The sequence below is a fragment of the Neltuma alba genome, unplaced genomic scaffold (genome assembly GCF_004799145.2).
Source record: "Neltuma alba isolate B1F8T4 unplaced genomic scaffold, ASM479914v2 tig00010842_pilon, whole genome shotgun sequence".
Classification (NCBI taxonomy): Eukaryota; Viridiplantae; Streptophyta; class Magnoliopsida; order Fabales; family Fabaceae; genus Neltuma; species Neltuma alba.
The window spans coordinates 9,667-24,623 of record NW_021635639.1 but is presented as its reverse complement, the minus strand read 5'-3'; the positions used below and the strand labels follow the sequence as shown (position 1 = coordinate 24,623).

Here is a 14,957-nt window from a genome sequence, read left to right as displayed (position 1 = left end):
GAGGCCTAGACATAGATAATTGATAAATCTCTATTTTTAATATATTTAAAGAATATTTTGAGTGATTTTTGGAGAGTTATCAATGCATTTTAGGAGATTTCTAAGAATGAATTGGAAGATTTGATTTTAAGCATTATTTGGAGGATTTTATTATAAATATCTTAGTTTGAAATAAAGAAAAATAATTAATATTGGGTTTAAGATTTAGTTGATTTTATCTTATCGTATTTCAATTTCTTATAGTTTATTTTCTTTTCTTTTATTTTATTTTTTCTGCTTTTCCTTTTTATTTGTTTTATTTTATTTTCTCTCTTCCATCCGCTCACACGTGCTGCACAAGAGGAGTATCAGGAAGAAGAGATCAACCGCACCGTTTTGGGAAGAAGAGAGGGAACGGAAGGGTTGATTTGAAGGAAATTATTATCATCGGCGTGGCGGAAGTTTGCAGGGCAGGCCGGTCACTGTTCATCATCCGCTTCCATGGTCATCTTTTCTTCTTGAATCTGGAACCAGAAACGCAGGCGAGCTAGAAAGGGAGAGAAGGAGTCATCGTCTTCTCCATCGACCTGAAGCAAGAAGCTGACAAAGAAGCCGCCGTCTCCAATCTAGAGCCAGGGATGCTAGCGGACTGTGCTAAGAGAAGAGGGGACGAGGATTCGCGACTGGAACCAGAGGTGAACGTGATTTGAGTGGGAACCAGAGGAGAGTTCTTCTTTGATAGTCGAAAGGCCAGAGGAGAGTGCATTGCAACTTGTTCTTCTGTTTCAGTGTTTCATTGTCAATTCTTCTTCCTCTCCATCATGATTTTGAATCCGAATTTTATTGTTGTTGAGATGGTTTTGTTCGAAGTCATGTTATGCAACCTAGAGGAACTATGGAGTTGTCTGTGACTTATTGATTATTCCTACCATTTAATTATGATTATTCCCACTGTTTAGTTATACTTGATTTTAATTTCGTTCACTTAATCTTGTTTTTAATTATAACTTGCTTAGTGTTTGGCCACCGTTCAGATTGTTTTGGAAATTTAGGATTGAACTTGACAAAGAGAATCTTAAATAGAGCATAGGATTAAGTAAGGTTGAATTGGATTTAATCTAATTAACACCTCAAATAGACATATACATAATCAAATTAGATTAAACTGCACCTTATATAATTGTGTGAGAGATTACATGATTAATTGATGTAAAGTTATAAATAGATTGTCAGTTACTTTTAACTATTAAGACTCTAGATTAACTAATTAAGTTTAAGTATAATTAATTTAGTAGGGATAAAATCTAAAGAGCAAACAATGAATTAGTAACTCTAAGTTGTTCTTTTTGTGTTTTTGCAATTGTTAACTAGTAACTCTTACTTTGTTTCATTTCAATTTTATTTCACTTAATTCTACTTCAATCTTAATTTTCTCAACTTAAACAAAAAAAATATTTTTATTACCCAATTATAATTGAGTTTTCTGTGGAATTGACCTTGATTTGTCACTTTTTATTTTTATGACCCGTACATTTGCGATGTCTATTAATATTTGGTAGCATCAATAATATAATTAATTTTGGCTCATTTTCTCAATTTAGCCAGAATTTTTCATCATTAAATAAAATTCTTTAATAATTTATTTTCATCAAATTTTTACTTTTTTGGACCTCAGACAGTCCTCTAAGCCTTTCTTTCTGTTTTTTATGAATTCCTCAGAATTTTCAAAAAATTTAAACATATTTTTCAAAAATACCCTTTTCGGACCAAAACTCTTCAAATTTATATTTTGGTCTCTATAAGGATTTCATTTCAAAAGTTGTCTCATCTATATTCTCTATCTAATTTTACCTTCAGTTAGTTCCAAATTTCTCTTTTCAATAACTAAAAATGCGAGATGTGACGTTTATTTTTTTAACCTTAAAAATAACATTTTTTTTCTAAATTTTCTAGTTTTAAAATATAGCAACATGAAAATATATCTTTATCAAATAATTTAATTTTAAATTATTTGGTAATGTTTATGTTATATGATTTTTTTTCACATTGTGGTATTTAATTTGATTTTAAACATGACATATATTTTTATATCGAAGGGTATTTTGGTGATTTGAATATTTGTTTATTTTATTTTCTCTCTGTTTTCTCTCGTTTATGAAAATAGAATGTGTAATAATATTTTTTTTCCAGTTTTCTATCGTTTTTATTTTCTCTCCTCTTATTTTCTTTTGTCTAAACTTTTTCATCCCATTCAAACAAAACATGAATGTTAAGTCAACAACACTTCTGGATGCTGGTCTTCCCATTTTTTTCTAACATGCCTATGATTTTCTTCAATAGTTTCTAATTATTGTATTTACTAAATCACAAAAATAAGGTATGGTCTTAGCAAAAGAAAAAAGGAATCCCATGAAAGAAACTTGAAAATTAGTAAATTTTAAATCAAAATTATGTCATACACTTTAACAGGTTCTAACTACACCTAAACATATTTTTATAAGAATTTCTATTTTGGAATTTAGTGATTTCTATGGGATTTTCGCTAAAACAGGTATATTACAATTATTCATTTATTTTCCGTTCCCTCACCACTACAGTCTACAAGTTCTTTTTTTTTTTTTTCCCAGTTTAATCCATACCAACCCTCGGAACTCAAAATCCCTGTATTAAAAAAAAACAACAAAAAAGCAGAGTGAGAAACTTAAAAAAGGAAAATTTTGATTAAGGACCGCAGATAGGAATTATTTCAAACAGCCCCAAAAAACTGAAATTCAGTTAAGAATTCTAAATTTTACTGAAAAACCCAAGGGGCAAAATGAAATTAATTGCTGAAGCCATTTTACTAAAATGCCCTGCGTAATATTTGTTGAAAGGAGAACAAAGAGGAAAAAGGAAGAAGAAAGAGGAAGAAGAAAGAGGAAAAAGAACAGCTTCGAGCGTGAGATAAACTTTTTCCCAAAAAAATTTTGTTCTGTTGAGTTGATTGTTGGGTTGTGATAGCTGAATAATGTAGAAATAAGTATTTTAATGTATGGGTAAGTAGATAGTAAGGGGAAAAAAAATCTAATATAGCTTTTAAATTTAGAGAGAGATCATATCTTCTTTTCTTTAGAGTTAATAAACATAAGGTGTTAGTGATTTTTAAAAAGTGAGTGAGAATACGGGAACACTGACTATAATACGTTGTTGAAGGAACTCAAGAAGGGAGAACTGAAAGGAAAATGGGTGAATGTGCTGAAATGGCTAATATGAAAACAAAATGTGCAAAAAATGGTAACTTGCAGTTGTGAAAATATGTATTCGGATTGTAAATTTGCAAATTGGAGTTGTTCAGGAAAATGAGAATTTAATGTTATGAAAACGGTTTTTGTTGTAAATCCATAAACTGCTGTTGTTAACGCATACTGTTTATAATTATTGAAAGTTGATTGAAATTGATAGTCGAATGATGTGTAGTAACGGATTATAAATAGCTATTGGTGGTGGGAAACAATGAGAAAGACTTGAGACAAACGTTATAGTTAGACAATACACGAGAGTAAGTGGGCATATTTGGTGATGTGTTGTAATCTTTTTCGTATAATAAATTGATAGTTGAAATATTTCATGACTGTACGTGACGACAAGTTATCCCAAGTTTTGCGCTAAAATTGACCAGTAAAACTGTAAATGTATGAAAGATTTTGTTCATCTGTGAATGGATATATTTCTGTTGTTAATTAATGTATTGTTTTTGCAAATTTCTAATTCTTGTTGTATCGCAGTATCATTTTAGCACATTCCCTAACTCTTGTTACCAATTACATAAGTCCACTAACAAATACACGAGTTCCTGTTCTAAATTTCTGATGATGCTTTTGTCATCAAAGCACTCAATTAAACTAGGTCCTAATTAATTTGTAGTTTAGGATCGACCAGGTTATTACTTCCAAGGAGCAAGTTATGGGTTTCTTTAGGTAAAAATTTAGGTGATAAAAAAACACAATAAATTAGACCTAAACTAAAATACAAAATTCTAATTCTAAATGCAAGATGCTAATGTTCTAAAATCTATATGAAAATTAAATTAAACTTAAATGAATGCAGTGCAATGCAATTTTTGGGGGGATTTTTTTAGAAAAAAATCAAAATGATAAATGAAGAAAATTGACTAAAGAACAAAGAAAATAACAAGTAAAAATTAAAAAGTTCTTTCGGTAAGGTAAAGGGGATAACTTAGGATTCGTATGAATTTAACCTTCATAACCTTAATCAGTTAATTAGACCAAAAGGAGGTGATAAGAGAGTAGAATTAATAAACTTAATTACTTACTTGAAATAAAAGGAAACCCTTAACTTCAAAAACTAAAACATTAGAGAACTCCATAACAATATAAGGTTGGTTAATTAAACTTATTAAAACCAATAAAAACAACTCAATTAGTTCTGAAAATTATATTTGAAATTATCTAATTAAACAATTAGATAATTAACAAACTTAATTAAATAATTAAGAGGCAAAAAAAAACCCAAATTTTGCAATTCAAACCACATTGATAATTAAACTCATAATGAAAACTCAATTATAATTCAATTAACAATGCAAATAAATTATCAATCCAATCTAAGAATAAAATAACAATCTAGAACTAAATTATCTCAACAAAAATACAACTTAAAATTATTTAAAACTAAATAATTTTAAGTTTTTGAATTAACAAGATAAATGGAACATCACTCTCTTGTGTTTTCAAGCGTTAGCTTAAGGCTCAAGCCTCATCCATGTTCCTCCCAAGTTGCCTCCCTAACAAGCTTAAGCTGCCATGAAAATTATCTTCCCTCCAAGTTTCTTGGTGCAATTCATGGACATGAGACACAAGGTGGGTGATTCAGGTTATGGGAGCAATTGATTAAATAGATGATGATGGAATATGGTGATAATAATAGTCCTGAAATCAAAGGACGTGATGCTCGTTTTTGACTACGGAGTGGAATGAAAGAATTATGAGAGAAGGCGGAGACTAAAGAAATAGTGTTGAAGGGAGAATGAAGAGAGTGTTGGGCGTTCAATTGTCCGTTGGCGTGAATGGAGAAGGAAAGAGTGATGCTAGGCGTGAGTCCTTGCTCTCAAATAAGAAAAATATTTTAATGAGAGAAAAAGAAATTTTTGTGGATTCAAAACTCAAGCCCATTAGTAATTAATTGACCCACTTAATATTAGTTATTGGATTGTGTTTAAATCCCAAGAAACAATTTTGCACCATTGGATTTCCTATATGCTCTTTCTTGATCTACAAGAATTTAAGTGCAACCATTAATGTAGATTATATCCAAATATATTCAAAAATTAAATATTAAATATGCACAAAAATTAGGCAAGAAATTGCAAAACTTTCTAAAAATAATTTTTCTAAAAATATGAGACCTTTCCAAAGAAATAGAAAAATTAATTCCAAGTCAAAAATAGGAAATCATAAAATATTCATATTTTCAATCCAAAATCTCAATTTTTATGCAAAATCCAAAAATCAACCAATTTATCCAATAATGCATAAAAATCCAATTAAGCTCAAAATTATCATTTAAATCCTAAATTAATGTGGGATAAAATGTATAAAAATTGGGCTTTATCAATTTCCTAATGCTCTTTGTAAATTGTCTAAACCCAATCGTGAACACACTTGACAAACTCTAGCGTGATGATTCAGTTATATTTTTAAAAAAAACCACTTGCAAAAACAGAAGTCCCTGTTGTAAACTTAGCTATTATTGTTGGAAATTTCTTGATTTTAGTAGTTAACATTTGCACTCAAAGTATGAAATTTGTGAGGGAAAATATATTATCATTACTAGATATGTATTAAACACATAATATATAGTTCATTGCACTGAAAATGAAATTGTGGGTAATTCTTATGCGAAAAAATTGACATGTCCTTTGCTAATATAAAAGACATCTTGAGCTGATAGATCCCTCTTCAATTTCTCTTGATTGTTTCTGTATCTTTGCAAATAGTTGTACAACAACTGCCAACTGTGTATTTCTTGCATGAGTAATGAGCCGCCACAGCAAGTCTGACCTTAGGGAACTGAGTTCTTCCTATTGCACAACATTAAGAACCATCAGACAAGGGACATAGTGGAGTATAGGATTGAAATATAAAAATAATGCATTTATAGATAAGCACTTAATCAACTCATACTTTTGCAAAATAGTTGTTTCCCACTGCCAATAGCTATTTATAATCCGTTGTTGCACATCATTCAGCTATTAATTTCAATCAACTTTCAGTAATAATAGAGAGTATGCGTGAACAACAGGAATTTGTGGGTTTACAATAGAAATACCGGTTTTCATAACGTTAAATTGTAATTTTCCTACACAACTCCAATTTGTAAATTTACAATCCGAATACATATTTTCATAACTGCAAGTTATCATTTTTTGCACATTTTGTTTTCATATTAGCTGTTGCAGCACATTCATCCATTTTCCTTTCAGTTCTCCCTTCCTAAGTTCCTTTAACAACGTATTACAGTCAGTGTTCTCCCATTCTCACCCACTTTTCAAAAATCACTAGCATCTCATGTTTATTAACTCTAAAGAAGAAGAAGATATCAATCTCTCTCTAAAGAAGAAGATAACAGTCTCTCTCTAAACTTAAAAGCTATATCAGATTTTTCTCCCTTAGTATCTACTTACCCATATATTTAAATATTCATTTCTACACTATTCAACTATCACAACCCAACAATCAGCTCAACAGAACGAAATTTTGGGAAAAATATTTACCATACACACAAAACTGTTCTTTTTCTCTCTTTCTTCAACCTTTTCTCTCTTTCTTCTTCCTTTCTCGCAGATGCAGTACGTAGGGTAGTTCAGTAAAATGGCTTCAGCAATTAATTTCAGTTTACCTTCTGGGTCCTTCAGTAAAATTTTGATTTTTTTGGGCCTATTTGAAATTAATTTCCATCTGCGGTCCTTAATTGAAATTTTCCCAACTTAAAACAACCCCCCTCCCCAAAAAAAAAAAAAAACAACAACAAAAAAGCCTTTGCCCTCCGGCTCTCTCCTCAAACAGCGCATCTTTCTCCCTTGCATGCCCAACATTTCATCGGGCATCGGCCGTTTCAGTTATCGGCAATTCATTTGTCATTTCCGTCATAATCAAAAGTATCTTTGCAGAATTACAGCCAAAGCATCTTGCGGGAAATAGCTTGCTTCGTTCCTTGCGACTCTGTTCTTCATCTGAGTTCGAGTGGCTTGAGGAGCTGTCGTCTAACCAAAACGGAAGCCTCCTTATTCTTCGATTCTTTCATTATTAGGTGAGTTCTTCCCCCTTCAGTTTTATTTCTTCAATAGCTCACTTGATTTGAGTTGATAACCTTTCTTTTCTGGTTCTGGCTTTTAACTCATACGGGAAACTTTTTGATTGACGAACACAAATTATGCTAACACAAGCATTCTTTTGCGGTATAGTATTGATATTTCTTGTATACGTTGCTTCTTGAAAATAGTTTATAACTTTTGAAATGCATTACTGTTTGAATGAGACGAGATCAGCCTCCATTTGTGAAGTTTCCACTACTCCTAGGAAGCCCCATTTCACCCTGAATTTAAAAAACATAAAAGGCCCATAATTGATAATTCTGCAGCTTTTTGTATTTTCCCCTGGCATCATACCATAATCGCTTCTTGAGAATCGGGAGGCCATGTATTTGATTTGAATGAAGATGTATCCTCCGTCTTCTCTTGAAGTGATATCTATTGCTGTCCTCCATTTGCCAAAAAAAAAAAAAAAACTAGTTATAGGTCTTTTATTCAAATCAATTGTATGGCCTAAGAATGCCTAAGGGGGTGTTTGGATAAAACCAAACCATGGTTTGGAGAATAGTTCTAAATAATAGATTTTGGGAAGAATAGATTTTGTGAAGAATAAATTCTGTAAAAAAGTGATTCTGAAAGTGAGAGTGTTTGGATAGTTATTACCAGAAGTACTTTTACATGTGTAAATTACTAAAAAGAGCATAAGTTAATATGATAATTATATAAGGGATAGGTTTTTATAATATATTTAATTTGAAGGAATAAAATTATTAATAAAATAATTTTACTAACATAATTAATAATATATAAGATAAATAATTAATTATTAATTAATAATTAATATGTGTATATATTTATAATTATAAGATTAGATATGTTTATAGAAAAATGATTATTTTTTTCTAAGAAAAATATTAATTTGCTTAAATATTTTCTGGTAAAAAAAACTGAAAAAACAATAAATAACAACGTACTACCTCTTTTTTGGTCCAAAAAAAAAAAACAAACAATATACTCCCTCTGAACAGTGAAGGACCAAAGACAATATACTACCTCTGAACAGTGAAGGACCGAAGGGGTATATATGTCTAGTTAAAATCCTTCTCCCTAAAACCAGCTGACACTCTCCCATTTTTTTCCAGAAGTAGATGCAAAATGCTTCTCACAAAACCATTGTTTTGGTCCAAAACCATGGTTATTGATTTTTGATAGGTGTTTGGACAAATTTTTTCCAAACCATAGTTTGCGTCCCCAAACTATAGTTTGGGATGATACCCAAACACCTCCTAGGTGACCAGTACGATATATGCAAGGGAGAGCTGCCTTGGGCCCCAACCTATAGGAGGCCCCTAATAGTAGTAATATATGAAGCCCCTAACGTATATAGGTATTATTAGCGTTTAGTATGTATAGCCAGTAGAAAAAGCGTCAGATTAGCTCTAAAATAAGTGGTGGATAGTACAATATAAATTGAAAATAATAAAACTTCTATGAAAAAATGAAGAGCATTAAGTTTTAGAAGTTTGGATGATGATCAATTGAAAAAGATATTGATTAATCTAGAAAAAATTTTCCAGTTTTAGTTAACATATTGATTTGATATTGATGGTCTTGATTTATTTTCTGACTTTAGGGTATTGAGAGAAGTTTCAACAGAAGCAATTGATACTCCTATAGAAGTCTTAAACTATATCAAAAGATTAAATTAGTGGGGTGTGGTTAGAGGTCATGAAAAAGAATCTTATTAACGATGCAAGTAATACTTGCTATTGCTAAAAGAAGTTTTTCAAAATTAAAATTGATTAAATTATACTTAAAATCAACTATATTATATGACATAGATTAAATGGTATTATAAATCGAAAATGAAATGTTAAATTCATGATTATAAATCATGAATGAGTGATTTTGCGTTCAAAAAACTAGAAGAATAATATCATACTTTTCCGGTACTTAATATAAGATCTAATTGTTGAGTCAATTTTGGTCTTAAATATAAGATTTATTTATCATATTTATCAATTTTCTTAAATCACCTCTATTGATATTCCCTCAACCATAATTAAGTAGGAGAGGGAGGAAGGATATTAAGAAAGATGATTATGATGTTTTGAAAAAAAACATGTTATATTTCTTATAAGTAACTAACTTATTTAACTTTTAATCTAATTAAATTATTTAAATATGTCTTATATTAAGGACCGGAGGAGTAATTGATAATTAATATCTCCATAGGCCTCTTTAGTGACCTTGCCTAGAGCCCAGAAACTTTAGGACACGGCCCTTGTCCTCTATAGTTTTTAAAACTTGGTAGTTCCTGAATTTGAAGGAGCCAATTCACCATTTACAGTTACAGTTTCACACGGTAGCAAATATTACACTGTTCAGGGCCTAAAGACACCATAAAATCACGATAAAAGATGATTGTCATCAATAACATGGTTGGAAATGAAATGAAAGGATAATTCTATCTACCCTGCATGTTTGTGATAGTGACATGATAATTCGAGCTAGAGTTATGTTCATTTTGGGAACTCTGTGCAAGTGCAGCCTGCCAATTGATGAAGGCAGGTTGCTTGGGGAAAGGCAAATTGCCAATCTCGCTGCGCAGCATTAAGATCACAGAATCCATGGTAGGGCGATCTTTCGCAAGTTCTTGCACGCACAGTAATCCGATATGTATGCATTTTATCATATCCTTTTCAAACTGTGGCTTATATATCGTATGATCTATCAAAGGTATGATATTCTCTTCATTCCATAGTTTCCACGCCTGAAAACAAAAGTAACCACGAACTTTAGGTGCCAACTCTAATATTTGAAAACTTAACTTTTTGGAATAGTGCTTACAAATCCTAAGAGGCTCAAAGCTTGTTGATCACGGTAGAAGCTTGTATTTTTCCTCCCGCTTATTGTCTCCAGTAGTAAAACTCCAAAGCTAAAGACATCTGATTTCTCAGAAAAAATGCCTTCTATTGCATATTCTGGAGGTATATAGCCACTGCATTTGTGTTAAGTTTTAAACATTGAAGCAATTAGCATTAGGACAATATTTGGAGTTCTATACTAACTACAACTGGGATGTTAACTTACTATGTTCCAACCACTCTTCTTGTATAGTCCTCATCTTTGTTAACTCCAAAGATTCTTGCTGTGCCAAAATCTGATATTTTAGGATTTAGCTTTTCATCCAATAAGATGTTGCTTGCCTTGAGATCTCTATGTATTATTCTTAATCTTGAATCTCTATGAAGATAGAGCAAACCTCGAGCAGTTCCTTCTATTATGCAATAGCGCTTCTGCCAATCAAGGACATCACATTTGGGTGGATCTGCCATAAATCCCAAGTGGAACGAAAAACTTATTGAATCACCAAAAACTAAAGTTGAGGAAACTAGAATCTACAATGATGAAGCAAGTATTTCCTCTTGTTTCCTTAATTTAAGTGCATATTTTTAACGAAGATCTTTTTCATAAAAATGTAGTTAGGGCACTTATGAGCAAAATGTACTAACCGAAGAGATATGCAGCCAAACTTTTATTTGTCATGTATTCATAAATTAACATCTTTTCACCTCCTTCTACACAGCAACCAAGAAGTCTTACGAGATTGCGATGCTGAAGTTTAGAAATTACCACCACCTCAGTCATGAATTCTTCACGTCCTTGTCCTGTTACACTTGAAAGCCTTTTAACTGCAACTTCTTGTCCATCTTGCAGTTTTCCCTACAAGCATATTTGCAAAGCATTTTTATAACCTTTGTAAGTTCATAGAAGATGAGCACTATTAGGCTAGGCATACTTTGTATACTGGACCAAAACCACCCTGCCCAATCTTATTAGCAGAATGAAAGTTGTTGGTTGCAGCTGCAAGCTTTTCAAATTCAAACAGTTGTAGTTCCTTCAGCATCTCACTAGAAATTTCGTTCTCTGCCATAGTCAGTGGTTCTTCTGTTTGTGGTAATAATAATCATTTACAATCAGAATGGGGGAAAACAAGTAGTTACATTCAGTTTTGGTTATATAGCAATATAGAGCGAGAGAGAGAGAGAGAGAGAGAGAGAGAGGAGAAAATCTATATCTATTGCATGACTTGTTTTGTGGCTTCACTGTTTATAGCCCATTAAAATGCAGGAGACCTTTAAGGTGTAATATAATGGCAATATGAAAAGAGAATACGGTAACTAATACAAAATATCATGCAAAATCAATTAAACTGAAAGTTGAATTAACCTTGAATATGAACATTGCCTTAATTTTTTTTAAATGAATCTTTAAGTTGCATTTTGATAACATATTATTGTATAGTCTTTTCTTTTAGAACTGAAAATTACTTCAGATCAATAGTTGAAAGTGAAAGACCACATTCATAGCATAACTTATAGAATACAAACGAGAATTAACCTTAAGTGAAATTTAAATTGACAAGAAGCCAATCCCATATTGAGGGCCTTGCCCAATGTCACTGGTTTGAGCAAATGAGAATTAATCTTCTCTTAAGCCATAAGATGTATGGACAGAGACACTTTGTTTCAACTGAGCTGCAACATTTTAGCTTAAATTACTCTGATCAAATCATTTGTTTTTCTGCATTCTCGAGTTCAATACCTTGTTGTTTGGCAGGACGTCTCCATATCACATATGCACAGGCTGCAATTAGAATTGTTCCTGCTGTCACTGGGATCGAAATTATCACTGCTAATCTACTCTTTTCCTCTGCATCACATGAAAACAAAAATCTTTAGTCTCATTTTTGCAGATAAGTTGAGGGATTAGATTTCAAGCAGGCTTAAGAAATTGATGAGTTACTCAATTCCGAATCTGCCAGACGAATGTACAGGCTGAGACCATCACTTGAGAACCTTTGTATGTCAATAAGATTTTCACTCCACATCATACAACCAATGCCCGCATCATAGGCATATGCTAAGCAGGAACAATTGTTCAAGCACTGGACTCTGCAATTTGGTAATGCTGATACAGTGAAAGTCCCATTTAGTAGGTCTGGAACTTTGGTATTCTCCAATAGCACAAACCCATCATCATCATGTCCATTTCTGGTTTCATTTTTGGCTCTGTCACACTTCAATGGCTTCCTCCTTACGCATCCACTAGTCCACTTTCCTTTATTCCATTCTTCACCATTTTTTGGAATGAAACCACGTAAACAGCTACAAATTGGCTTTCTTTGTGGATTACAGCTTCCAAACGATCCACAAATGCCATAAATGTCACAGTCTGATTGCTGCACTGTCCATTGGGGTACCCACTCTTTCTTATTGTCATCCCAGTTATGAAATACCAGTTTCCCTTCAAAGTTCAACTTATAGAATGATAAAGGTAAAAGTTTTATATATACGAAGTATAAATAGAAAGTACCATTTGCTTTTTCCGATGTGAATCCATAATTGAGATACTGATCCTCCAAATTGGGTATGCCAGCGAAGATTCGACCATCCCATGGACCTCCCCGCCAATATGGGTGAGTGTTGTTCCAAATAAACGTTTGAGGAACTGTACTAGGTCCCATAGAAGCTGTAAAGCTTCCTATGGAGGGATCAGAAGGGCTTTTCCATGATGTCAACATGAATTCTGACCTGCTTGTGCATTATACCCACCACTAGTAGGAAACAGCAGTGTGTCAGAAAGATGGTGGAAGCTTTGCCATATCACTTTTCCAGTGATATTGTTCTTCAGCACAAGATTTCCAGAATCCTGTAGCTGCAAAATGACGTGGGTGTGTCATTATCCGATCCATCTGATGACCAAACTACATGTTCCTTTCCATCTAGTATCACAAGATTGCCACTCTCAGATATCTTGAGCATCCCTGGAGGATCTGTGAGGGGTTCTTTTCTATTAGCCACCCATATCACTGTGGTTTTAACATGTACCAAATTCCTAGGTAACGATTGGATGAATTCTCAGGACTGAAGAATCCCAGTGTGAAATTGGTGCTATTAGAGGTCAGAATATCTGGATCCTTCATTCGCTTAGATGCTGTTAGAGTGTCTAAGCCAGAGGCTAAAAATGAATAATAGCAAGCACATAGGAGGAAAACACCTAAAACTTCTGTATAAACTCTGACCCCCATAGGATTAGTACTTTTTTAGAAAGTGAGGATTTTGTCTGTCTGTCTCTTCGCTTTTCATAATCCACCTTCATGGGCTTATGCCTTTCAAATGGGTGCAAGGAGCATGAGTTTTTCAACCGGTTCATAGTTTGTCTCTTATCTTTTGATGACTGCTATTTTCTTGATGAAAAAGTTATCTGACTTTTTCTTTCCGTGTTTGCTTTCTCTCTACTTGAAAATGCATTAATGATTGAATATTGCTTAGAGTCAGGAAGTTTGATGTAATATAATGCAAATAGTTGCTTTGATTGTTATATGCCGTCTACTGATATGCGTCATCATCAAGTCTACCAAGGCAATGTTATTAGTTTGTCAAACCATGTAGTACGTATTGTCTTGATCAAGAAAATCTAAATTTTTCGTTATAATTGTAAATGACTTCCAACTTCTCAGCAAAACCCTCCTTTTGACAAACAAATTGTAAAAGACGTCTCTTTTCTTGATGGCGCACTTTATAAACAAATTTTGCAGCACTCAAATTGTTGGCTAAATGCATATAATATGTTCTTTGTCAATGGACTAAGCTCATATTTTATTAAGTAGAATTGGTAAGTTCCGTTGATTGAATAAAAAAACCTGCAGGTTACTATCTTGATATAAAAACAAGTGTAATTTGCTAATAGATATCTTCCTGACTTCCAAGGGAAAGAAAATACCGAGACAATGGCCAAAAATATAATAGATAGAAATTAGTGGGGGAAGTGTCCCATTTGATGCGCGGTTTTGAATATAAATTTGGATAGAAGAGAGGACTTGTGTGCATTTTAGAGTAAGGGAACGGAAAGCGAAGTGGAAGGAAGAAGATGAAGAACCAAAAACAATCGAAAGATGAGAGTATGATCTATATATATTGACGGGGGTATCAGGTGGATGGCAAGGCAGTGGAAAGAATAACGTAGCAAAAAAGGAAAAAAGGTTAAAATCATGGCAAGTATTAAAAAATAAAAACACACAAAATAACTGACAACGGAGTGATTTCCCTATTTCCTCTGGAAATTTTCGGTACCGAATAGGTTCTAAGTGCTTTATTTTATTTTCTTTATTTTTTCTCTCCTTCAGTAGTGTTTGTTTCAGCTTTTCAAAAATACTTAATAAAACTCTTCTTATGTATTTATTTCCTATGTTGTAAAATTTTTTTAAAAAAGTTATCCTCTCACATAATTTTGTTGTTAGCATAAAAATAAAATGTTCGTTTATAACAGCTAAAAAAAGTCTTTTTGTTGGGGAAAAAAGGCTTTCCACACCGTGTAACTGGGTAAATAGGTGGATGTAAAAAAAAAAAAAAGAAATTATAATTCACTATTTTTTTCAACATCAGTTCTAGACCAGATATAGAAAAAAGTTTTTTTACGTCAATAGCATTTAGCTAATGGTGAAAAGGTTAAAAATAAAAAAAAAATCTTTCACTTTCTACGTCAATTTCATGTGCAACTGTGTGTGAAAAAAAATCTAATTTTTACGTCAATTAAAGTCACAACTGTGCTCAAGTATAATAAATGGAAAATTATTCTCCACAAGTTTACTTGACAGTTGCTG

The 14,957-nt window shown here is 32.4% G+C and overlaps 1 pseudogene; it reads right to left on the bottom strand.

The window, feature by feature from the left end:
* Positions 1-9,541: 9,541 nt before the first annotated feature.
* On the bottom strand, positions 9,542-13,758 carry LOC114759412 (G-type lectin S-receptor-like serine/threonine-protein kinase At1g11330; annotated as a pseudogene).
* Positions 13,759-14,957: the final 1,199 nt, after the last annotated feature.